Source organism: Lepidothrix coronata, unplaced genomic scaffold (genome assembly GCF_001604755.1).
Source record: "Lepidothrix coronata isolate B3197 unplaced genomic scaffold, Lepidothrix_coronata-1.0 Scaffold92, whole genome shotgun sequence".
NCBI lineage: Eukaryota > Metazoa > Chordata > Aves > Passeriformes > Pipridae > Lepidothrix > Lepidothrix coronata.
In genome coordinates, this window is record NW_016690272.1 from 2,811,268 (window position 1) to 2,835,263 (window position 23,996).

The 23,996-nt window shown below is 46.7% G+C and overlaps 1 protein-coding gene across 6 annotated transcripts in view; it reads left to right on the plus strand.

The window, feature by feature from the left end:
- The window catches only part of BMP2 (bone morphogenetic protein 2), a 217,469-nt gene that overhangs the window by 178,084 nt on the left and 15,389 nt on the right, over positions 1-23,996 (plus strand). For all 6 annotated transcript variants that reach the window (XM_017821790.1, XM_017821793.1, XM_017821794.1 and 3 more), the window contains one exon: positions 8,378-8,485. The gene's annotated coding sequence lies outside the window, so the exon portion shown is untranslated. The remainder of the gene's footprint in view (positions 1-8,377; positions 8,486-23,996) is intronic.

The following is a 23,996-nucleotide window of genomic DNA, read 5'->3' on the forward strand; positions in this document are numbered from 1 at the left end:
GAGCATGCCAGTGTTAATATGTTCACTTTGCTAAGGAATACGGCATGTGTGGAGCACGGAGGGAGGACACCCTTCCAGCCCTGCCGCTGCTTAACCCTTCCCTGGCCCCACCATCTCCAGGCTCCGCCGGGCTTCCCCCAGCAGTGCTCCACAAACAGTGCCTGCATTCACCGGGGCTGAGGCGCTCCTGGACCAGCCTGGAGCCTGGCCAGGTCAACATGGGACTTCTCAAGGCTCAGGATCCCACCCTGATTCCCCTCCCAGTTTCCTTCAGCCGGCATTCGCGAAAACCTCAAAGGGGCCTCCGAGAGAGGCCAGGTCAGGCACGTGCCTGGGGATGCCAGGGCAGGGAGAAAGGCCTTGGGCTAAATGAGAATCAACTGTAATGACTTTATTCCCTATTTACTACTAAGTGCTATCCAAAGTTTATCCTACTTCTATCCTGCAGATGCAGCCAGAAGTTTTCTCCAGTGGCTGTTGGAATAATAGCAGCTGAATCACTGAATAGTTTGGGAGTATTTTGGGATGGTGCTGCAGAGGTGAAGCCTCATGTCAACTGAAGGCAATGGGAGGATTGCTAGCAGATTTTGGAAACACCAGAATTATGCTCTTGTTTCTTCTTTTGTTATTTTTCCCCTACAAATCACACAGTCCCTGTCTCAGAGCAGCTCATATCTCCTTCTGCTCATCCTTAGGTCGTTACGTTCTGGGAGTATTTAAAACAAATGAATGCAGAAAATGTAACTTCTTGCTCTCCACCAAAAAGGACATCATGAGTCGGCTACTTGTGCAGACAAAGCAGAAGTCCCAAGGATGCATGAAAGGACTTCATTTTGCCAAGCAGCAGGGAGTGGAGTTTGCTGTGTTACAGTGGGGAGGGGGTGGGGAGCCCGTGTGCACAGGGAATTCTTGCAACTCAGACAAAAATAGTGACTTCCATTATTTGCCTACCTAAGCCGGAAACCTGCCTGCATTTCAGGCATTTATTGTAATTCCTCACATAGCTGGGGATGATAAGCCCCGCTAACTAGTCATTGCTTGCTGACTGAAAATGATAGTTAGTGTACACCAGCTACCCAAACAAGCTTCTCCTTTAACCCTTTCAAACTGCTGGCTTGGGGGGTTGTGTGTTTTCAGACAACACTGGTGCCGATCAGCCTCACCCCAACCTCCATCTTCATCAAATTCAGTTTAGTGGAACCGTTTGATCCCAGTCTGGACTATATGGGACACTTCTCAGAGCAGTTCACACGTCTGAGGTACAGTGACAGATATGGCTCAAACTTCAAAGGAATCAAAGGCAGCCATTTGGCTGACTTCCACTAAATGTCACTGAAATTTGGATGCATAACTCCCATGTGTGCCTTGAGCAGGCTGGATACTGTGTTTTGAGCCTGTTAATGATCTGGAGCTGTAGCCCATTGCAGCCACTGGGATTCTTTTCTTTGTGCACAGTTTGGCAGCATCCAGGCCCAAATGCCATGGTGGAAGGTCTTTCCTCTCAGGGAAGCATACGGGAGAGGGAGCACCCACTTAAGGCTTAGAGTTTAGACAAGGGGAGCTTATCTGTCTGTGCCCTGCATGTATCCACGTCTTCCTGCTGCCATCCCAGCCTACCTTTATCTGTCTGTGCTCTGCATGTATCCACATCTTACTGCTGCCATCCAAGCTCACTGCAGCCATCATGGCTTTCCTGTGTGCAGGAATGTGCTTGGCTGTCCCTGGCACCCTGTGCCAGGCAGGATTTCCTCGGCAGCGTGTGCTGCCTGGGCTTTACGTGGCGCACGGAGCCCCAGACCTGAGGTCACTGCTGAAATCCCTGATGGAAACATTTACTAATCTCAGTTCATGGGGGAAGAGAGAGAAAGAGTTTGCAGTTGGGCTTCTGCCCAAAGCTGTTCGTGGTGGGATGGGGCATCACATGACTCCCAACAGGCTGTTGTTCCAGGGATTTGGCAACCTCGGAGGTACAAGGTGCACGTTGATGTTTGGTACCAACGTTATATAAATGCTGCTTGCACAAGATGTGGGGAAAGACACATCCTTTTCCAAGGGCAGGATTTAGCCCTAAATGCAATATCTTCTCAGCCATGATACAATAACAATACTTAGCAGGCATGTAGTTTTTAACATCATCAAAGTGATGTACAAGCAGCAACTAATTAATCCTCACAACACCCCTGTGAGGCAAGTATTGCCATCCCCATTTCACAGGTGGGGATGATGTGACTTTGGAAGGTCAAGTGACTTGTCCAGGGCTAAACAGTCTGCAATGGAGCTCATTAGCTCCTGGCTGACAGCCACTGCTCAATGTACTCACCCAGCCTATTATTGTATTTTATTATGCAAATCCCCATGGAAATTAGAAGCCCAAAGCAACCCAGAGATATAAACATGGTGCCTTAGTTTAAATGCTGGGTCCATTTTGTTTGAAATTGGTTCTGGAGGCCTTGCAGTAATCTCAGTGAGTTGTGGATGGCAATGTCAAAAACTGGAAGAAGCTGGAATTCTCCAAGAAAAACCGAGCTTCTGAAGATGTGTGTTGGTGGCTGTCCAGCTTTACCATTGTTTGTACAGGCCACCAAACAGTAACAGGGTATCACTGAGAGCAGTAAAATGACAAAGAAAAGTTCAGGCTCAGTTCCTGCAGGTATATGGCAAGCAGTGAGTGGAGACTGGTCTGCCCAGTCCCTGGAAGACTCTTTGGCCACACGGTTAAAGCTGGCTGAAGGGACAGCCCAGGCAAGCCCATAGCTGCACTCGGCTGGGGTCTAATTGAGACATCAAGGTTTTTTCAGTGTTGGCAAGCTTTGCTCAAAAGCTGATGTTGTCCGTGCAAACTGGCATTATTTTGATGATTCAGAAAGTAAGCCAAGCCCTGTTTGGCTTGCACAACTGCAGTTCTTCCGGAAGTTGCCAGGGATTTTGTATGTGCAAGGAAAGGAAAAGATATTCACATGTAAGGTTGGATTAGGACTGGTTCTTAGCTCCACATTTCATGGACCGACCAGTGCGCTGATGGATTTCATGAGGGTGTCATCACGCCACTGAGAGTTATTTACACTAAGTCACCCTCCAGGAACTGGGTCACAACTTTTTCTTTCATGAATCTTGGCAGGGAGCTCAAGGTTTACTAGAAGCTGAAGAGAGGATGCCTATGTGCAACGCCAAAACCAACTTAGATGCAAAGGGAACTGGGCCCTGTGCCACTGATCCGTGCATGGCATGTCGGGCTCTGAAGGGCTGGGATGGGACCTCAGTGCTTTGCAGCTCCAGCGGTTGCTGCTGTTGCCTTTTGCACTCTGAACAGGTGTAAATGACTACCCAGAGGCAAAGCACGGCAGAATCGGGGCCAGATCTTCCGCTGGTGTCAATCAGTGCCTCGGCTTCAATGGGGCTGCATCAATTTGCCTTAGGAGAGGGTGTAATGTGGGAAACAGAGATAAAGGAACTCATGTTCTAGCACCCTATATCCTATATAATTGCTATAAGAGCACAGCCCAGAACGGGTTTGCCAGATGCTGGGGTGGTGCAGAATCCAACCTGTGTTTCATGGGCAGGTTTGTACATCCAAAGGGAGGCAGGCTGTGGCTAGGATGGGATCATTCCCACTCAGAGGTGCCAGGCAGGATGTGGCTGTATGGACCTCAGCACAGCTACCCTCTGGTTGCTGGGCTTGCTCAGGCCATGCCTCCATGTCCCCTCTGCTCCTCTGACCCACGGGAGCTGGAGTGAAGCCAGTGCAGGTCTGTGAGCTGGAGCAACAATCACACCTTTGTTTTGTGGGCAGATGAATAGACAGATAACAGCGAGTTAATGGAGGGCAGCCCCTTCCCCCCAGAATGTCAGTCCTGTCACTCACCTCCTCCCCCAGCAAACAAGGCCTCGGGGACAGAGAAAGAGCGCAAAGATTAAAACTAACTTTGGAACTCCTCAGCGAAGGGGGCTGATAAGAGAGGGCTGAGATCAGGAATCAGATTTCAGGGGTAACAAATGAATAACCAGAAAATGGAGGGATGCCGAAAGGGTTATCGGAACAGAGCGAGATGCTGAGCACGTCCCAACAGCTTCTCTTCTGGAAAAAAAAAAGAGGAAAGGTGTTTCTCTTGTAGCAGCTCCAGGCACAAAGAGCTGTTCAGACCACTCTGAGCCCACCAAGACCCTGGAAAGACGAAAGACAGTCCCAGAGCTCTGGTGGAGGTTTGTGAGCTGTTAGTCCAGCACAGTTTCCATGCTGGCAGATTCCCGGGAGCTGTAAGCCCTACTGTTCTGTGCTCTCGCTGGGAAGCGATCAGCACTGGAAACACTCGGAGAGTAGACAGGGCTCATGCAGCAGGCTCTGGCTCAGGCTGGGCAATGTGGTTTCAATTTAGGAGCTCTCCTCTCAAAGCCTCCATAAAGGCAGTCTGGACAGAAAGTCCATGTTCTTACAGAGCAGAAGTGCTGGGAAGGCTGTCCCACCTCTAAAGGGGAGCACGGCTCAGCAGTGGAGGCTTCACAAAAGTGCTGCAAAGGTGAAGTTCACACCTCTGCAGATCTCACAGAGAAGTTGTTGGATCACTGATCCTGGTTGTGTATTTCCCCTGCTGAGACACGGGCTGTTCATATATTCTCTGCACAGGACAGATTATCAAGAGTCAGCAGTACAGTGGGAGAGAGGCATCAGGGAGCTTTTCCTCTTTTCGGGATGTTGAGGAAGGGGATGTCACTTGCTGTACTTCACCCCAGCAGAGATTGCAGGGGGGTGTTTAGCTTGGAGCAGAAAGGCAGAGAGCTGTGGCTGTTCCAGCAAGTGCACAATTAGCAGGATTCTCCCCGTTAGCTGGGACACCTGGCTGGAACCCTGAAAAAGGCTAAAAACAGACAAGGAGGATCCTGGTGCCTTGTCCCTCCTGCCTGGAGTGGGGTGATCTGGGCTGGTTTCGATTCTGTCTTTAAAAATAAAAGGAAGCCTGAGGAAAGGGAGGAGGAGAGAGCTGCCTTTGAGAATTTGTTTTCCCATTCCCAGTGGCTGAGCCTGTCTACTCACTCACTCGGGCATGTAGTAGTTAATACAATTTTCTTGATAATAATAGTTTGGGGGCTCTGAAAAGCCAGCAGGTGGGAGCCAGATAAACCAGTTGGGAAGGTAAACATGGACAACTCCTCAGATGGCCCCAGCCATCTTTGGCAGGGCTGTGGCAGCCTTAGCTGTGGGGTTGGAGTCCCACCTCAGTCTGCTCTTGCGGCCAGAGAGCTCCCTTGAGTTAAGAGAGAACAACATTGTCATCAGACAAACCTCAACAGGTGTCTTTTTTTTTACCACTGGTTATAATGGGACAAGGCCTCATGATGCAGTGATTTTGATGTCAGTGACTTGTACCATAGAACTTTTCTTTCCCAAAAGAGAGCTGCAGTGCTTTCTGTTCTAATACACTCAAAGATGCTCTACCTTTGTATATAGATGAGATGTTAATGGCAGAGACTTCATCGCAGCATGGTGAAGGTAATTATAGGCTTGGTTTTTATTGTTCTTACATAAAGCTACTGTGGATATTTCCCACCCCAGCTGTGGGTCCCAGCCTGCCTAGTCTTACCTTCCATTCCAGTGTGGATTTTAGATCCACAGACTCAGGATGTAGGGTAGGATACCCTACCCTTACATGGCAGGGTATCACAGAATGTCTCGTTTCCCCCGTGCCATGGCCTCAGAGGCAGACCTGTGTCCGCAGATTTGGTCTGTGTGTGAAGCCAGGGATATTCTCCAGTCTTCATAATCAATTTTCTAGAGCCAAGTCCCCAAAGCTGGATTCTTAGACTGTCAGATTTTTAAGGATACTTGAAACCTGAACTCAGTTTCACCCTAAATCTTGTGAGCAGTGTTTGCACTTCTGGTAAATCAGATCCATGTTATACCATCAGGAATCATTCAATAGCATTAATTGTCCTGTGCAAACACCTTCCCTCTGCAGAACACAACCATCCTGAGTCTGCCACTCCTCTGGAAGAGCAGGGCTGTGGGTCAGAGCACTTTTGCTGGGCTCTGGGGGTTTCTGGCTGTGTGGCAGTGCTGGCTGAGCCTCATGGGTGGGCTCAGACATGTGGGGGGCTCAGACATGTGGGGACCTTCCCTCAATGCCAGGGGAACTGTGCTTCTGGAAATCCCAAACTAGCAGGGTCATTCCTCAAGTCCTTTCAGATGAGATTGCCAAGCAGGGAAATCAAGGGCAGAAAAAAGAGTGTGCAACAGTATTTCTTAGGCTGTGTGTTTTTCCTCCTCAGCAGTTCTTGACAAGTTCTGCAAAATTACTTCATAAAACCTTTCCCTGAGGTGAGAGTGTTCTTGCACCCTGCAGAAGCAGAAATCTCTGCAAGAGCTCAGCAGACATTTCACACCTGATTGAGTACTAACAGAAACATTTAAAGAATATTAAAAAACCACCATTCTTTAGGGTTTCATCCCATGTCCAGCAAAGATACCATCAGGGATCTTACCGCTGAACAATCCTTATGATTGCACAGTTAGATCTCCGTGATTCCTCGGGGAGATAACAAGAGATAATAGCACACATCCCATGAAGTAACTGCGGTAGCGTTATCAAACCTCGTCTCACCACCTTCCTGATGCTGGGTCACAAATCCTTCTGTTGGATGCCTGTAAAACTGGCGTGTTGGAACCTGCGAGCTCTACGATGACAGTGGTGTTAGTATTACTCCTATTAACACCACGACTGCTACTAATATGTTAATGAGTCATATCGTTAATAGATTAAGAGTGAATGATGTGCCGAGGTAATGTGTGTGTGTTGCACCTTGATTTCAAGCGAAGGCCATTTGCAAATGTCACACATGCCTTGCTGTGGGGATGTGTTTCCCTGCTTAGGAACTCCGGAGCTGCAGAAACTTTTGGCATTGCTCCTGTTTTCCTAGAAGTTTTCCACGGAGTTGCTGTTTGCTAAATGGTGCTGCTCATTTTGCTCTTGTTTTCCTTAATGAAATAAGAAAGAACCCGATTCTATATTTTGTGAGGCCCAGATTTTCCCACTGGTTTTGAAAGGAACTAGGAAGACAAGAAAAAATACAGGGCCAGTCCTCAAATGTGCTCTTTGAGGTAGTAGGGAAGGGACAGCAAAGCATTCCTCTTTCTGACTCCTGCAATCTCAGAGAAAATTCCCAGAGAAGCTCCTTTAGTACAACAATATCCGTAGTCTACCTCGCATGGCCCAGACAATGCTTGTGCAGCACGTGGGCAGTGATATTCCATCAGGACCATATTTGATTGATATTTGCAGGTTTGAAATTTGATGCTGTGATTTGATTTTTGGTGGAACTGTGTTCCCTTCCAGGGGAAATTCTTGTGTAAGAAAGAAAGGAGGGGAGTGGGGGAAGAAAAAAAGAAAAGAGCGAGAATGATAGAGGTTGTGATAGTATTACGTTACCGATTGGATAAACTGACAAAACAGCCCACTGTGACTTGGGGAGCTTGATTTTGTACATTTTGGCAACTTCTTAAAGCAGAAAATGAGAGCAGCACTGTCAACAGGGCTTTTGATATTTCTGGGTGTTTATACTAGAGATGAAAGTGCATTCTGAATGAGGGGGAAGGCAGCAGGCCAGATCCTGACTCTGGCGACAAGAGGTGATAAACTCTGCAGATCTGCCCCCTGTAACAGCGGGTAGGAAATGGTTCTCCTGTTGCACAAAATGTTGGGAGATTGCAAGTTTTTTCCATTCCATTTCCATCCAGGCACAGGATCTGTGAAGGGTTTGTTTTTCCTGGTCACTGCAATAAACCACTGGACAGCCAAGTCACTCTCTTGGCGCTCGGGAGATCCAGCGTCACGTTCCTGCTCCTTCTGGTTCTCTGTTCTGCAGAATTGGGCTCACTGTTACCAGCAAATACTTTATGACTTAAAACCAGTATGAAGTGACTCCCACAGGAAAGCAACATGCAAGAATGGCCTCTTGCCTGGGGGTTAAGATGTCCTTCTTGGATTTAGGAGGTCCAAGTTTAACCCCCCGATCCGTATCAGGCCTTCGGAAGTGCATCTTCTGACTGCTGAAACCGTTGGCTGCTCTGGCCAGGCTTGTTTATGTGTGTTTTGACCAGAAGGTTCCTCCTGGACCAGAAAAACCTTTTCCCAGTGGAAGTTTTGCTGAAACTGATGTTGAAAAAGCAGAAAAAAACACATTGAGGGGTGACAACGACCTATCAGAACCAATTCTCTGAGCAAATAAGGGTTCAGACATATGTTTGCCAGCGACTCTGTGCCGCTGTGTCCTTTAGCTAAGATTTAATGGAAAGAGCTATAAATTGTGGTTCTGATTAGCCAGCAAGAAAGGTATCTGTCAGGCGAGTTCTGCCACCCTTACTCATGTGCAGTGTTTCATTTCCCAGGTTGTCTCACCATTTTGCTGGACCGTCCCTGCGAGGCTCTGCCCGGCTCCTCTGCCTCCAGCACTGCTATTAAGGGAAGGAGGGACTTGAGAATTCCCGCAGTCTTTGGTAAGCTACAACTTCCTTCCTTGCTCACAGCTAATGAGAAAGGCTTCACCTCTTCTCCAAACCTTCTGGCCTGTTTGTTTATAGAGGCCAGTATCCAGACAGGATGGGTAATGCTTCAAACCAGACTTGGACCCGGGATTTAGGCTGGTCCAGCTCAGCTGCACAGTGGAGTTTTTGTTGGGAGGAGGCATCTTAGTGTCCTGCTTGGGACATAATATCTCACCTCTGGTCTGCCCTGCAGGGTAAGATGATTCTCAACAGGAGTGAGGCTGGTGGAACCAGGCTTATAAAAATATCTGAGCAGGGGAAGAAAATAACTGCTGTTTTCCAAGAAGATGCATTTTTCTATTTTAATTTTTTAAGGCTGTGATAAAATTAATGTTGCCTGTGATGTAAAGCTGAAGGGTTGACCAGAACTTCCTTTGTGGTCAAGCTCTTTTTTTATTGATTGATTTTGAGTCCTCTAAATTTGTTGGGCTCACAAGTGCAGTGGTGGCTTCAGTTATAAGAGAATGTTTGTGTCTTTAAGGAAAAATACAGTGACCCCTCCTCCCCCTTGCCCTTCTCAACCTTGCAACGAAACCAACACTTGACCAGAATATTTTTTCTCCTTCAATGGAAAATGTTGATTAAATATTCAGAAAAAAATAGCAATTAAAACCCCCAGCCTCATAAATCCCAAGAATCTTTAATGGAAAACTGCTGAGTATGGAATAGTTGCATAATTCTGCCTGAGAATGCACATTGGCACTTTTTCTGGTAGAAGCTCAGAACTCTAAGAGAAATGTCTTGAAAAAAAATCACTTTTCTGTTGATAAAAAGAGAACTTTTTTCAAGCATTTCTGTGCAAGTTGTTCTGCTGTTGAGCTGGTTGAGCAAAGCCATGGCCGCTGAGAGACACATGAAGGACTTTCCATACTCATTTTTAATTCCTGAGCTAGAAATTGTTTCAGTTCAGTGTTTTGGTCATTCTCCACACCAGATCAGACATCAGGGTTTGGGCTGGGATCATGTGAGTGGTCAAGTCCAGTCTTGTCACACTGCACTGCTGCTGCTCTCAACCCCTCAGGGTCTGGCAGCAAGAGCTCTCTGCATTTTTGGGGCACATCTTTGCTTAGCTGGTTTTACTGGGGTTAGAATTCCTGCTCTTATTAATCCCCACTGGCACACTCTGCTTTCCTGCTGACTCGGGTTTGTTCTGCAGGCAGTGTGCCAGTGTTGTGTGTGGAGGTACAAACCATGGAGTGGCCAGCTGGGATGGCCAGGCCAGCTTATGGGAAGTCAGTGACAAGAACAGCAGAGCTCAGCTGAACTCTGTGTAGTGAGGTCACAAAGGACTCAGTCCTGGAATAATTACAGAACTGCTCACCTTCCTTCAAAATCCATGCCTGCTTGGGCAGCTGGCTTTTGAATGTAGAAATGTGTGGAATCTGGGTACACGAAGGGAATTCAGGGAAGAGGAAAACAAGCAATATGAACATGGAAGAGCTTCACAAATCCCTGTAAACCCTGCAGTGTTTCTGTCGTTCCCTGAGCAGGCTGGCTGCTTCTCTAGTGCATTCAGGGGTCCTTGGGGTCTTCTCTCCCATCTAACTGGGTCTTGCTTCTGGGTGACTGAGAAGAGATGGATCCTGGCAATCTGCAAGACTAGGAAGAGAAAAGGTGGAGCCATGTTTTGATATCAGTTGAGATTATTGACGCTGTTTAGGATGTGGACTTCTCTGTTTTGTTTTCCCTGAAGGAAAAGAGATACAGAGAAATTACAGGAGCTCCTGTGTGTGATTGCACTGTCAGTCAGCAGCAGAATCAGCCATGTAGGTTGCCTGTGGGGGTGTTTCTTCATGTTGGCTCAGTGTGGCTGTTGTTGAAGTCAGTTTTTCCAGTGATCTCTGTAATGGGAGCTGAGGTTGGCCATTCCTCATCCACATCCCAGTTGGCGAGGGGCCCTTAGGATGGCCAGGAGTACAGCTCCAGAGTAAACCAGATGCTCACAAGGTACACAAGGTAGTTTCCAGTGGCACTATGGAAAACAGAAGGGAATGAGATTTCTTTCCACAGACCTTTGTTTCAAAGGGTATTTTGGGGTGTCAGTTCACCTTTCCTTGGGTCTCTTACCAGCAGGTGGGAACCTTTTCAAGTTGTCCTTTTTCTGAGAAGGGCTGAATCGTCCGCCCTAAAGCATCCCTTAATGCAATTAAAACCAGCAGTACTGCTTCTCCAACACTGGGGCCTCCGATACTGGGAGGGGAAGCGGTGGCTCTTCTTTGAAGTCCCACCTACGTGAACATCAGTGGCAGGACTTCAAAGGGAAGCTGCTATTTCCTGTTGGAGCTCAGCCCTGGTGCTCAGCACTGCTAACAAAGCAGTCGGACTGGTTGCAAAGGCACTGATCCAGCAGAGAACTTAAGCACATGCTTAAGTCCCTCAGGACTCAGCCACATGGTCTGCTGGGTTGGGACTCACCTCCACTGGAGAGTGGACTGATGGACAGGGTTGTGTCTCCCAGGTCGGATTTTGAAGGGGAAGAGCCAGGTTAAAAAGCCTTTCACAAATGGCTTGATGGGTTCTGCAAAGCTGGGCTCACCATTCATCACCTTGGGGCGCCTGTGCAGCAGCAGGAGGTGGAAATTCCGCAGGCCATGCTATGGAATTTAGCAAACAACTGGAGATGGACTACAGGCCGCAGTACCTGTGCTTGTAAATCAGGGATTCAGAGCCAGCCTAAATCAGCACTGTTGAGTTCACCTCAGAGGATCTGGCCCAATAAATAGAGTTGTAAAGGTGGGAGTCTATTTGCAAACAGGTGAGAAATGCTACAGGCACAATCATTCAGCCCCACCTTTTGCTGAGTAATGTTTTCCTTCAGTGTTAGTTCCTCTGCTCTTTTGGGAGCTACTTGCAGACTAACGGGTGGCACAGCGGGGATGTAATTTTCTGACAAGCATTATTTAGGTAATTCATGCAATTTGCACCAACTTATTCTCTCAGTGTTTGCCCTCAGGCTACAGACAGACCTTGTGGTCGTGATCTGCAGCTGATGCACAGGTACCACACTGCTCTAGCCCTGTTCTCAGCATCATCTCATCCCCTCTTCAGCAGCGTAAGAGCTGCTCCCTCATCACAACCTATGCGGAGCCTCATGGTTGCCTCATGTGTAGCAATTAAAAGATGTCTGGGAGATGTTCCATGCTTGCAATTGGAAAGCCTGCTCTTCTTTGTAGAACAGATGTAGTGGACTGAACACAGCAGGGTGTGGGAATAAACAGGTCACGAAACCTGAGAAACCCCAGTAGTTTCCAGGTCCTGCTCCCTGAAGTTCTCCCGTTCCTCGGGTAGCACAGCCTGCCAAACCCGATCGCGGGCTGCAGCTTTCCTCCACCTCGCTCTTCTCCCTATAGTGGAACTCACTGCCTGGTTGCTAATCCCCCATCCCAAGCGAGTGAACTGAGAGCAGTGCATTTCCCAGAGGTTATCATCTGAGACAAACTAGAAACATCTTCATTTGGATTAAGAAAATACCAATAAAACCACGAGGACACTTTTTTGTCACCACTGGACATCTATTCATTCATCCACGTTCCCAGACAACACTCTTGACGTGTCTCCCACGTGGACGTGCCCTGTGCAGTGAGTGCTGACTGAAGCACTAACCCAGAGCTGTGCTGACCTGTGTGCAAGAAAACTGCCACAGCTGTCTCGGGTGGCCTTGAGAAGTTCACTTGCTCTCTCCTTCCTTTGGTGTCCCACCTGTAAATTAGGCTAATAACTGCTCACCCATGTGGCTGCTGGCCAGCAAGTCCTTCAGGTGAGGGGTTTATCTCACTGCATATTGTACAGGTACTGGGTTTGCTCTGGAGCAAACCTGCAAAATGTAGAAATAACATTAATAACCAATTGAGACAAGATGGATTTTTTTTGAAGGGTTTCTTCCAAAGGCTCTTTGGATTCAAAGAAGGTGCATTTTGTTAATCTTCTTCATTTGTGTGGTTTCTACCCACGGGTTGGTACTAAAAGGGTTTTATCCGATTCAGGGTGTACATGCAAATATTTCTATTTGAATAATACTGGAGAATAAATTTAGAAATGTTTGAAGAGAGTATGAATACCTCAATCTGCTAGGTGGAAAAATTACTACTTCTTGTGGGTAACCCAACCTGTTTAAGTTGCTAAAAACATACCTGACTTTAAAAAAAAAAAAAAAAGAAGAGAGAAGAAGGAATAGCTGAAAAGAGAGCTTTTAAAAAAAAAACAACTCTCTTCAGATTTCGACTTCAATATTTCAGTATGCAGCAGTATTTTCATAACTGCAGCTTTTTTGGGCAGAGGTGGGAGAAATTAGAATATATTAAAGAACTCTGGAAACCACTTTCTATTTGTAAAACATGTTGTGTGTGTATCATAACACCTACAGGACTTGTAGCTCTGCCAGGCTGTGCATCCACTGCCAGAATTTTCCTTGCTAAATGACATTATACTACTTTGTGGGTATCGAAAACAAATATTTTGAGAGGAGGGACCATTCTCATCCATAAAACCTTCGTGGTGCTTGCAATATTCAGTCATAGAGTTTTATTTGAAGGCTGCTGCGTTTTTCAGCTGCTTGCCATAAGCCAAAGGATAGGTTTGAGGAATGTTTGCGTGCTCTCCAGCTGTTCTTTGGTGTGTATTTTTTGCAATCTAGCAGCCCCTAGGGGCTCTGGAGGAGATGAGGGCCTCGGGATGCCGGGCACCGTATGGACGTGGAGCAGAGGACAGCACTGGAAATGAAAAGTGGGGTGGTTGTGCTCAGAAGTGCAGCCCCAGAGGGGGTTTTCTCGCTCGAGGTGGTGTGAGGTTGCCTGGCTGGGTGGATGGAGCAAGGCAGGCAGCACTGGCATGAGGTGTGTCAGGTGAGGCCATGGGGCACTGCAGCTGCTGGCACAGTGTGTGGTGTGTGGCACTGGCAACTGGGGAGGTGGGAGAGCTGCACTGCTGCCTGGCAGGCTCTGCTGGAGACATGGCACAAAGGCTGCAGCATCTGGGAGATGCTGGGATCTGCTGATAGCTGTGACCAGCAGAGGTTCCCAGTTAGCCCAGTTAACCGCACGCCTGTGGGCTTTGAGGGTGGCACAGAGGTGAGATGAACCCTGACACATCCCACTGTCTACCAGAGGAGCAAGGCAGTAGGAAACCGGGTTGGAGGCTGCTGAGGTCTCGGTTCAGCTGCAGGAACAGCCTCCACTGGGCTCCAGAAGCAAAGCTGCCTTAGGACTGCTCTGCCTTACACCAGGGTTATGCCCCAGCCACAGCCTGGAGCATTCCTGTGCCAGAGCCCAAGAAGAGCATGGAGTGTTGCCCAATGCCCTTCCGTGCCCTGGTGTCATCAGCACGTTGCATTTGCCAAGCACAAAAGTGGAGACATTTGCTGACATTTTATATTATGTTTCAGTGGCACTCCTGGTTTTGTTTGGCATGAAAGCCGTGACTAAAATGCGAGCTAATTAGTAGTTAGTTATTAATATCTTCTTGCTTTTTAATCATAATAGACAGCTGCGATCAGTTTTCACAGGTATAAAGAACCAGTGTCCTGCTAAAAACTGTAACGTGCTTTAATCCACAGCTTAGCAGTTTTCTGTGACTGGATAGACCTGTTGGTTTTTAGAATTTGTTATTAGAGATGGATGATTAAAATAGAAAGGAAATGGAAAGATGTTTTGGAGCCAGTTAGGAAAAAATCTTCAGGAATGGACTTTTCCTTTTTTTTTTTCTTTTTTCCCCCCTCTCCTTCTAGAAATGATATTATCTGGGATGGATGGTGTTGCTCCAGAGGCTTCAGGGCACATTAAAGGGTAATAAGAAGGGCATGGGGTGAGAAAAAGGTTCCTGCTGGGTTAAAGAGAGACACTTGATAGCTCATCTGGGAGCAGAGAGTCAGGTTTAATAATGTCCTTGCTAAACGCAGTTAATAATTGAGGTCAGGCCCTGGGTGAGGGCAATGAGGGGATAGTGTCCCATGTGTGGAGTGATGGGGTAAGGACAAGCTGTTCAGAGCACACAGCAGAGCTGGGCTGGGCCCCTTGGGGCCCTGATGGCAGCAGGTAGTTCACCAAGCGCTGCTTTTTGTGTGTGTCTTTTTTTGCAAATGCCTGATAATTGCATTGCTTGCAGGACAGGGGGGCAGCAGGGCAGCAGGTGTGCTGGTTAGCACAGCCAAAATGCCAGCTGATCAGCTGGGGGAGAGCTGGGGGACACAACAGGCTTACCTTGCTCCATCTTGCTGATGTGGTAACATATAGCTGGAATAAGGAACCACAGGGCTATAAATGTTTCCATCAGAAGGATCGGGTTTAGGTGTCTGAGGGTCATTCTGCATGTTGAGCATCAGAGTCCCTTCCAAAACCCAGTGCAGCCAGAGTGCTCTGCTGAAGGCAGAGTTATCTTTTCCTTGTTGTACAGATGAGAAATCAAAGTATCAAATACCCAGAGCCTTGGCTGCAGTTGTACAGGGAGTCAGAGTCAGGTTCTCACTCTGAGCACTGGTGCTGGACCCTTCCCTGAGGGCATTTGTGCTCACAGGGTCTGTGTGCAGAATATGAGTCCGGCATATTCTCACAGCAACACTGGGAGAAGAGTTTGGACCTTCCACAAGAGGTAAAATAAGCGATGATCCCACTCAAGACACCATTTTTTGGATTGCAAACGAAACTGAATTATTGAGAATAGAGTAAATGTTACTTTCTCATTACATCTAGTTGACATCAGTCTAAGAACCTCAAAGCACCTGGGTGTCAAGGAGATGGTGAGGAAAAGCCTTTATCTGAAAAACATCAACTTATTTAATGTTCTGCTCGCTTTCCATGGCCTCTACTTCTTGTCCTGGATCCTGCCATAGGGTGTGGGTGGAAAATGCCCACAGATTTTTGACGGGGCCATGGGCTGCGCGCTGCAAGCCTGGTGCTTTCTCTGCAACAGGATTTGAGCTGCAGCTTTTGGGGATGAGGCACGTGTCATTATTGGCACAGCAACCCATCACAGCTTCTTCCACCTCATGGCAAAGTTGGAGGGAGGATGGGAAAAAACCCGCTCTCTGATTACAACTCATCTATGTGCTTTGGCAGAGAGACACAGGGTAATTGTGGGCCAGAATTTTGCCATTAAGTGGTAAATCCTTGCAAACTGCAGTTCTGCAGACTTTAGGTGAGGGAAAAGCATGTTCCCTGGGTTTGCTGTAGAGGGATCAGCTCCAGACACTTGCCCAGTTTCTGTTGCAGCCTGGCCCCCCCCTTGCACTTGATCAGCCAGCATTTTATTGCCCTTCCCATTACATAGGAGGGGAAAACTACCTCTGCCTACTTGAAAGGGCTGGGAAAAGCCCTCTTCCTAGTCAATACATTGCCCAGTGCAGCATCCAGGCGTTGCCTAGCACAGGCACAGGGGCCTGTGACCTGCAGGGACTGGTGTGCCAGCAATTAATAATAAATCACAAATATCATACAAGTTCTCTGACAGACCCTTCCTTCCTTCCACAGGCTTGTACTCCAGGCATGGGGTAAGAAAAACAAAAAAAGGAAAGGAACAGCTTACTAAATGGCCAGATTGCATTAGTTTGGCAGTCTTTTCTCGAAAAAGGCCTGGTAGCACATGAAAAATTAATCAGTATGTGAAGGACTGGAACATAAGCACAAGATCTAGTAGACTGATGAAGGACTGAAAATACTGCATGAATAAGTCATTCATAGCTTATCATCCCAGGAATCATTTCCTCAGTGATAACAATTTTTTAGAAAGCATTAAACTGAACATGGCACGGACTTAGAATTTCAGATAAATCTGGGTGACATTTTGGCTGCATGTGAGGTTGAGTGGCAGAGGGGGGATGGCAGGAAACCAGCCTTTTCTGTGGGCTCTTTGTGCAGGGACACGTGCTGGGCAAGTCCCCGGGAGCAGCAGGGCCCAAAGGGGCATCTCTTAAGGGATGCAGCTTTGTACAGTTCCTCTCACACCTAAATGCTGCACTCGTCCTGTGTCAGCAAAATACTTGACATAGCTCGTGCTGGCTGGACCTTCCCTGTCCCTGCTTCTATTCCATGGGTCCAATTCCAAAAAATAGTATGTGGTCTGCAGAAAAATATTATACTGTGAGGCATAAGTTAGTCTTAATTGCTGCGTTTCCTCACTTTTTAGGTTTGGCTTTGTCGCTGCCCTAATGTTCTTTTAATGTTGTTATTGTTTCTTACATACATAAGTGTTTTGCAAATGATGGATGGCCGAGTCCCTCTGATGTTTGGTTGCAACAGCTCAGTTACATGTGGTGCTAAAACGCTGGCCAAAGGAGGTGATCAGGAGTCTGTGTGTGCAGCTAAGATGGATTTGGGGCTTCTGATCCTCTGGTGTCTGTCCTCAGAGGTATTACTGGCCCAGACTACGCTGCTGTACCCCTGCCATGACTTCGGCATTACTCCACTGTTCCCAGGGGAGAATCCATCCCTGCCAGTGGCGGCGGGTGCTCCCAAAATCACAGAGTGCCAATTGTCCTGGCTGTGCGATTCATTTGCCACATGTTTAAAAATGAATGTAGCTATGTGAATAAGAGGAAAAGTTCAGGCAGAGGAATAATTTATAATTCCCAATAATATTGCTTCTAGCTACTGCTCTATAGTGCCAGTTCCTGCCCAATGTGGTTTGAGCAGCTAACAGCTATAAAAGTTTGTTGACCTGAGAGGCTTAGTATCAACCATAGGTACAGTCAAAGTCAATATGGAGGCTGAAAATCCAGTGCTAATAGAAAAATAGAAGTCAATATTTAGGATGTGAGTCAGGAACTTAAAATAGGAAAGTGAAACAGATGAGGGCTGTAGCTCCAAGAGTGCTGGAGGTGAAATGTTTAGATCCAAGGACCACTGCTGATTACTATCTTCCCCTCTAACAAGGTTGCTCATTCTACTTCAGAGCTTCATTTCCAGTGGCCAGGCCACCTCCCTGACCTATATTCCTCAGGCTGCCATTACGTCAGAGCTGCCTATTTGGGGCTATGAGTGAAATCCTCTGTCTTCTGGGTGAAATCCACAGGTAATTATATGTGGGGCAAATATGGGCTGGGGCACGGAGAGGCCAGGAGAAGAGTTTGGCTTCGCTCTGTTTGTGCTGGAAAATCCCCTCTCTAAGGCTGCACTGTTGAGTCTTGGAGGGGAGGGGGCACAGGGGAACTCCCCCCCTGCGAGGCGGGAGCTGCCGGGAACAGGGATTTCACAGTGTGGCTCTTCCAGCCGAGCATCAGGCGGAAAAGTAACCAGCCCTAAGTGGGGGTTTTCACGCTGCAGAGGGGCACGAGGCACTGAGAGCTCCTACCCACAAATGAAAGTGATGTGGCCTTATTTCCACGCTGAGGGCCGGGGAGCAGTGCCCGAGCACGCTGGCGATGAATTTATTTGCCCTTCCGTGAGGAGGTTTGTTAATTTATACATCCTTTCCACAGTTTGGCTGCAGTGGACCAGATCTCCTACAGATGTGAATCTGTCCAGCCCCATTAAAGTCAGTAGAGCCTCTTTATTCCAGCACCCACATCTCCTGGTATTTAAAGAAATTGCCACCTGCCAGGTTCTCCCATTGCTCTTCCTTTTCATGGAGAGACTTAGTAGCTGAGAAGGTGTTTGGGATTCACAGTGACATTATTTTGCTACTGTAAGAGGAGCCCATCACATCCCCCTCTGACACACGTGATGACATTCCTTTGTTTTGGCTTTGATGTCATAACATTGTTTTCCCAGACTTGCCCCGATCTTGTTGTGACAAGGTCAAGTCCCATTCAATTCAAGAGGAAAGTATTAATACGAGGGTGAAAAACCCTGGTATTAATTAAGCTCCGAGCAGTAACTTCAGGCTGATGCTGCTTCTCTGTTTCTTGCACATAACAGCCAACACAACTGGTTCATGCTGCAATCCCAGCTTTGGCTGGAAAAAAGGTATGTACCCTAATGAATGACTGCTGGACATTCAGATTCCAGTTCTGAACTGTGCTCCAAAGCAACACCAGCAGCAGCAGGGAGATAAGCCTGACAAACCATGTCACAGCACCACAGGCTTGACTGTGGCAAAATCTGCCATTGCAGCTATTTTTTTTGTGAAAAGTAACGTTTGAGCTTTTAATTTTTAATTCCAAATGCCCCAAACCTCAAATATTTAAGCTGAAACTGATTGTAATAGAGTTCCTGTTGTGAACCACACCAGTTTTTAAGTTAGTGTAATTGCAGATTGTCTGTAATTTGTGAGCATTATTGTAATATCAATAATGTGTGTTACTTTTCCTGACCAAGTGCTCAGGCAGTATGGCACGTCAGCACATCCTCAGATATATCCATTGGGTTCTGCAATGCCTGGTAGCTCTTTAACTTCGTATTTCAGGAGTAAAAACTGAGGCACAGTGCAAGGAACGATTTGCCCACGGTTCTGAATGCAACCTGTTGTAGGCTCAGTACCTAACTGGGATGTTTCCCTGACATAGAATTCCAGCCACCTCGGGATTCCCTTTGCTGCAGCCTTACTGTTGCTAAGGAAGAAACAAACTGATTTCTGGTCATCTCACCCGGGGGACCAGTGTTAAAAGGGATAGGGCACCTTTCAGCCAAGCTTTTTCAGCTGGAGAGTTCTCACAGATAAGGCATCCATACAGACACATATCTATATGTAAAGGTTTATGTAGAGGGTTCTCTTAAGGCTGACAGAAATCCAGGGGTTCTGATTCTCCAGAAATCTAAAGAAACTATTTTTCCTTTCCTTTTTTTAACTTCAGGTAAAGCAGCAGCTCTTGGATGTGGCAGCTGCTCAGTTTGCCTTCTGCAGCAATTTCACTGAGCTGGGCTTTGGAGCCTTTCTGCCTCTGAGGGAGAAGTTCCTGTACTCCTGATCCCCCCACTGCCCTTTTAGCTCCTGGTTCCATCCCTGCACAGCAGTGGGACAGCCTTTCACTGGTGTTGCCACTGGTGTTTTTGTGGCTGCACCCTGGGCTGGGTGATGGGATCTCCCTGCTGATCCCAGTGTTACTTGGAGCTACAGGGATCTTCCACTGCTTCCCTGCAGGGGCAGAGGGCAGAGGGTGCCCATTTCAGGGTCACACACATCATCTGCTGCTTCCAGGTATTCCAGCAACACAGCCAGAGCTCTTTCCAAATCCTTGCTTTGCCTTTGATGGGGCAAAAGTGAATCAGATGCAGGATATTTCAGATTAAACTTTGCTGAGGTTCCTTAACCCATTGTGTCTGACGGAACTTGGTTTCACAGAGAGCCTTTCAACAGGGAGCAGTTTGCATCACCAAACCTCTGGGGTAGTCCCAGGATTTTGGAACAGACAAGCCACGAGTCATAAACAAAACCACAAACAAGGTTTTGTTTGCAGACCATTGTACAAAGCACTGGGTGTGTGTCAAAGGCTCCAAAGATTTTGTTTTAAATGTAGTTGGGTTTTGGAAAACATTCTTGTTACAACATATAGATTTCCTATCATCTGGACACAAGTTCAGCAGTGCAGATTTCAGAGGGACGGAATGTCCTAAATTGACCTAAAATTGTTCTACTCTGCATAAACATGTCATGATTTTTAAAGAATTTAGGCTCTTTCATGGACAGAAACTTGGAATGTCTCCCCTCAGACAGTACAAAGATTTCCATTGTGAGCTCTGATGAGTCAGGAAATATTGGATCTTAAACTTATCACTCTTACAAGACTGAATGTTGCACGTTCTGTTGCTCAGAAGGTTGTAATTTTGAGGAGGTGTTACCCATTCGGGAACAAGACTTGAATCACTGTCACCTATGTCTAAAGAGCTGTCTCCAAGGAGGTCCCAAGGAGGAATATTGACATCTATTTCCTTACTCTGTTTGCCAAAAAGAGGATGAAAAATATCTTGACAAGTGGGCACGAAGAACTTCGCAGGGCTGGTCAAAAAATGAGTTGTGAGACAAAACAACAACCGCTTTATTGAACCCATGACTGTTCAGAGTAGAAGAAACGTTATTCCCTGACATCCCAATGCAAAAAGCCTGACCATGAATAAAGAGAGGAAAAAAAGTTAGAAAGCAAAATAAAATATGTCTTCCTGAGGAGCTGTTTGACACACAAAACAATAGTATAAGTGGGAGGACAAGAGCTCTCCTACCCTTACAAATCCCCTGGGAGAAGCTGGAGCAAACAAACCCCAGACTCCCGAGCTAACCTGCTGCAGGTACATTTGACCCCCTTGCCCAAGCTGTATTTCATTAGTACATCTCAAGGAGGATGGGCTGTTAAATGATTCAAGCTGGATAAGATTTGCTGCAATGGAAAATTTGTGTGCCTCTGTGCCTCTCTAGTTGAAAATCCCTTTGCGAAAATAGAGTAGCAAACCATCATTGCAAACTGGGCTGCTCACCTAAGAGGAGAAAATGCAGGGGGACTTGAAACTGCATTTTAATTTGTCACACTTCTGAATAATTTATTGCACATCTCACCATATATTGAAATTAAAACCTGAAGTATGACATACAGTAAATAATTCAGACTGGCTCTTTCATCGAGTGTGAGCTGGGTTATTGATACTTCATTTTAGTGAGATAGACATCCATGTCAGCTGCTCTTGGGCATCTATCCGTGGGCTAATTCTGCTTGTGTTGGTACCAGTGAAAAATTTAGGGCTACAAAGGTGATCAGAGGGTTTGGGGCTTCTCTCCAGGCTGAGAGAGTTGGGGTTGTTCAGCCTATTGCAGCCTTTCAACACTTAGAGGAAGATGGGGACAGACTTTTTAGCAGGGCCCATTATGATAAGGAAAGGGGTAACGGTTCTAAACTGAAAGAGGGTAGATTTAGATTAGAAATAAGGAAGAAATTCTTTTTATGGGGTGTGAAACATTGGCATAGGTTACCCAGAGAGGTGGTGGGTGCCCCATCCCTGCACACATACAAGATCATGTTAGACAGGGCTCTGAGCAACCTGATCCAGTTGAAAATACCCCTTCTCATTGTGGGGGGATTGTACCAGATGGCCCTTAAGGGTCCCTTCCAACCCAAATTATTCTGTGATTCTGTGAAATCCTCCTTTAGGCATGAACTCCCTGTGCTTAGCTCTCCTTCAGTTCTCCTAATAAAATTGACTGCAAGGAAAGCTTCCTGAAGCCTGAGAGGCAGGGGAAATGAGCTCATCCGAGGGTGTAGCCTCACAAATCCTTTAGGAGCAGCCACACGACCTTGAGGAGAAGGCTGCAGGTATCGATCGAACCCTGCTCACCTCCAGGACGTTTCCAAGCCTGTGTGTGCAGGGCACAGCGGGAGCCGGGGCAGGAGTGGGGTGTTGTTTGCAGGTCCACGCCCGTGGTGCTCTCGCACTGCAAACACAAATGCGTGTGTTACTGCACAACTGTTTTTGTTATTTGAGATCGAAATCTTCACAGCCAATTAGTATCTCATTAGGGTTCTATTTACATAGCTAATGAAGGTAATTTATGAGGAAAAAAAAACATTTGAGACTCCCCAGCACAGTAAATTGGCTTTAACTTTGGTGGAGGAGCCAGCCAACTGCATTTAGAGCTTCCTTTTCACCTGGATAAGAGGGACAACCAAAGGACATTAATCCATGGAAAAGCATGGCTTAAACCTCCCTGTGCCTCAATTCCCGCTAACCAGGGCAGTGAGTTTTCCATTCTCCATGCACTGTTTAGGGTGCTGACTTCTTTTGAGAAGAAAAAGTGTGGTTTGCCTTTACTTTGGTTTTTTGTTTTGGTTTTGTTTTGGTTTTTTAATCTCAAAAAAGAAGAGAGGTCATCAGACATGTTTGAAATCTGTGGGTTGGTCCTATGAGCCTGTGTCAGAGGAAATCTGCATTTTATTGTGGGTAATCCAGAGTTTACTACAGAGCAGTGTGAATTTGTCATTCCTAAGTTTGGGGAACTATTCACTGGATGAGTTTCTGTAGCGAAAGATGGTGTTTAGAGAGCGGCCCCTTACACCAGACCCCGTGGTGCTGCCTGTAGGCTTAGGATTCTAGGGAATGCCTGGAAGGCACCAGCTCAGTCCTTGAGGGGTGGGAAGGAGTCAGTTATTTTTAATTTGGAGGGGTTTCAGCAGCCCTGGTCTTGTGGAACTGCAGCTCATGTTTGCAAGGAGCGGAACAGCGAGGAAATGGAGCCGTGGTCTCCTGTGGCAGAGGGAAAATCAAACAAGAGGAGCTGTGAGCTTGGCTTTTGGTTCCCAGTGCCAGGTCAGGAATCATCTGATCAGGGCCCAGGCCTTGCAGCTACTCCTCTGCGTGCTCCCCAAAGGCTCCATGGACCAGACCGACGTGTAGCACCGTGTTCTGGCACAGGACTGGCACTCATGTGATGCCACTCCCAAGTTCATTCCCACAGCCTTGGGGAGCAGCTGACGGAGGAAGATGGAGCTGTGGTTGGAAGTGTCCAGAGCAGTCCTTTGGGTGGCTGCACTTGCCTGCCAAATATTGACATTTCCTGCCTGGTGCAGTTTTTGTTCTTGAATCATTGTTAAGGAAAAATATTTACAGGGTTAGAAGAAAATCTAAAGCTAGAGCCCACGTGGGAATCACGGGAGACTGTCTTTAAGGAAAAGATACTTGGTGTTTTGTCATGTTCAGTCAGGGACTAGTCCCAGAAATAACAAAATATTGTAACAACTGGTTTTAGGAAGGGCTTAGTCTTAAGCTACATGGAGCAGACACAGTTTCAGCTGAGCTTTACAAGTTCACTAGATTTAGACTTTATATTCCTCTCCAAGACTTCAAACAGGAACACTAAAAAGTTGCAAACCAAAGCTGAGCTAAAGCAAAAAGTGTCCTGTGTTACACTGGCACATATTCAGACCCAAAGAAGCTACAAAAAGATGTGAATCTGTATTTATGATCTGATTGTAATTATGAGCAAAATGCACTCTAGAGATTAAACCTTTTGTAGAGGCAGTAGAGAACCTTTGTAGACCTTTGGGTGAGCACAGGAAATTAAATATATAATGATGACATCTGGACAATAAAAAGAAGAAACTAATGTCTTAAAATCAGAAGCAATCAATCTTCTTTCTCTCACTAATAACTCCTTGATCACTCCTGTTCTTCCTGAGGATCTCTTCAGCGAGATTCTGAAATTTGTGCTTTGCTGGCTTTTCTCCCTTTGCCACTTATTTTAAGGGTGCTGCAGAAGCTCTTCGTTCTCGTGCTGTTGCTGATCCAGTTGGTGCAGATCACATGGGCAGCATTCCCAGGGAGACGGGGTCACCTAGGAAGAGAAATCAGCTTGGGAAAATCACTCCTCTTTTTTTCATACATCCTTGTTCCTCCTCCCCCTGTCCTCATGTGTATGTGTGTCTCTCTCACACTAAAAAAAAAAAAAAAAAAAAGAGGAGGAAAAAAAAGACAAAAAAAAAAGCTTTGAAGGCTTTGAATCTCAGATGTGAGCTTACTTCAGCTTTTATTGCCCTATTTTTTTAATCCAGAAAAGCTTAAGTTCACTCAAAATGGCAATTACTTGAATCTAATTGGAACCATTTTATGTAGCTCCA